The sequence below is a fragment of the Anarrhichthys ocellatus genome, unplaced genomic scaffold (genome assembly GCF_004355925.1).
Source record: "Anarrhichthys ocellatus isolate YVR2014 unplaced genomic scaffold, GSC_Weel_1.0 scaffold27, whole genome shotgun sequence".
Taxonomy (NCBI): Eukaryota; Metazoa; Chordata; class Actinopteri; order Perciformes; family Anarhichadidae; genus Anarrhichthys; species Anarrhichthys ocellatus.
In genome coordinates this window covers 3,153,835-3,156,319 of record NW_022280057.1, presented here as the reverse complement: position 1 = coordinate 3,156,319, position 2,485 = coordinate 3,153,835, and the positions used below count along the sequence as shown (strand labels likewise).

Below are 2,485 nucleotides of genomic sequence, written 5' to 3'. Positions count from 1 at the left end.
CTCTCTCTCTCTCTCTCTCTCTCTCTCTCTCTCTCTCTCTCTCTCTCCAGGACTGTGCCTGGGCCCCACAAGCAGCTGGGATCCAGAGAGGGAAGGATGTGGGGAAGGATCAGGAGCCATGCTGCACTGAATTAGAAGCTCGACAGGGTGGATCACAGAATACACTGAGAGGAGCTTAGGATGGCAGAATGAAGTTCAAACCACTGTCATAGTGTGTGTTTTTTCTATGCGAGTGACAGATGATGAACATCTGGCACTGACTTTATGTGTTTCAAGTGCGCCGACCTTTATTTTGTTTCTTACCTTCCTGTCTGTACAGGAAGAAGGAATATATCACGTTGTGTGTCGACATCTGCTGCGTGTCCTGCATTGTATCAAACATATGACCAGTTTTATAATATAATGTTCAGTGTGAAGGACTGACGGAGCTGAAAGAACGTTACAGATTTTATTCTGACAAATTTCATCAAACAAAATCCGTTCCCCCGCACAGCTCTGTGATCAGATCGTCATGGATCAATAAATAATATATAGATAAATGGTTAAAATTATGAGAAATGGATAACTGGTTGAAATAGCTTCAAGTATCCATCCTCGGGATAACAGTATTCAACTTAAAAAATCGACAAAAAAATGTTACGTGTTTAGGAGCAGTCACAGACTGGACAACTCAGTCTTCTGCACTGAAGCGTCCATTTAATACAGTCTAGTAAATGACAACTTTATTGTAGTTCCTCTGTTCAACTGACCATACATAATCCAGTTCAGACTTAGCACATGAATTTCAAAAACATATTGCCGTTAAGTGATTGACTGACTGGAGGGGCTGTTAAGCACAAAGGAATAATGTCAGATTAAAAGTTCTTATCTCATGTGAGGACTGAATTTCAATATCAAATTAATATTATAGGCCTAAAAAGCACTGAAAGGGGTTTGCACTTTACATGACTTAGAAACACTTGCATATGTGTCATTTTTTATGATTTGTATATATGTATGAAATCCAGTATAGATCCCGTCAACCAAACATGCAGAGTGGCTCAGTCAAATCCACAATCCTCCTGCTCCATGTTTAGCCCTGTTCACAGAGAAGTAGCTCTTAGCCCTTCCTGACAGTAACAAATAGTAACTGGTTATTAGTAACTAATAACTAATCAGAAGGTCTCAAATGACCGAACACATTTGGCAGAACACATTGGAACACACCCACTGTATTGACCCACTGTATTGACATACACTTGGAAATGTGCGACCGTCTTTTAAGAACAGCAACAAACTGCAGTGAGCTTCTGGGTTAAGTTCTGTTCGTGAGCAATAATAAGTGTTATTAATAGGTGTGTCAGCAAACAATGAAGCTATCCTTTCTTTGTAACGGAAAAGAATTGGCAAAGATCACACAAGAGAGAGAATCCCCTTTCAAGGCCACACAGGGGAAAACATTTGGAATCAATGTTACAATGAAACGATTCAGCAGATTACAATGGATGCTGTGTAGAAGCAAAAGAGATAAAGATATCTACTGAGGATAAACTGATGTAGGTGGGTAAGTACTGTTTGCCTAGGCCGGGGCAGTGTCCTCTCTAACGCACAGCTAAGTAAAGAACACATTCATGTTTCTCAGCTTCTGGAGCCCAAGTTTTCCTGACCCTTGTACGTAAACAAAGAAAAACACCTGGGGTGTCATGGTGGCCCCCTGGTCTAAGACGAGTACCATATAACCACAGGGGGCCGGGGCCAGGGACATGCGTTTCTCCCCATGCTTCCTGTCTGTCTCTCTACTGTAAATTTAAAAATGACGGCCTAATGCTCAAAGTGTGATATTGGAGATTTTGTTTTTATTTTTTTATGCATATAGAGACTCAATCCGCGTGCTGCATGTTTCTAGATACATTTCAGCTCACGGAAGAGCTTAAAATACAATTTATAGTGGGCTCTTTCCAAGTCAGAGTATTTTGGAGTTAACAGTGAAAGGCTGTCTTCCAACACTACCAAGACTCAAAATCTCTGAAGGAAAGCTATGGGTCCATTCCCATTTCTGTGGTGTTACAGTAAATTTGAAAGGAACTGCTAATATTATTATATCAATAAACTATCGCACACTGGCAGGCCTGTAAATAAACTGTATACAGTCCAGTATTATGTAGTTTTATTGAGTACATTAACCAGCATTACAATTGTTCTATTTGAGGATTCTTTCAGGCCCTCATCATTTGATTAAATTAGTCTGATGTTTCAGTGGAAGAATCCAGTTTCTAGGTTGAAAGGGATTAAAGTGGGCATTTTGCCTTAAATTCAGTTTTAAAAATGACATTTTAAAATGTTTAAAATGTTGCTAAAATTTAAATCAGGTATTTTTTGTTTTCAGAATAAAGGTGTACCCCCACGTACCGCATGTAGACTAACGTTGCGTGACTGTGAGTGCAGCCAAATAACCAGACACACACACACACACACACACACACACACACACACACACACACACACA

The 2,485-nt window shown here is 40.0% G+C and overlaps 1 protein-coding gene across 2 annotated transcripts in view; it reads right to left on the bottom strand.

Moving 5' to 3' along the window:
- Nucleotides 1-2,485, bottom strand: part of dlg3 (discs, large homolog 3 (Drosophila)) — a 69,432-nt gene that overhangs the window by 58,771 nt on the left and 8,176 nt on the right. The window lies entirely within an intron of this gene.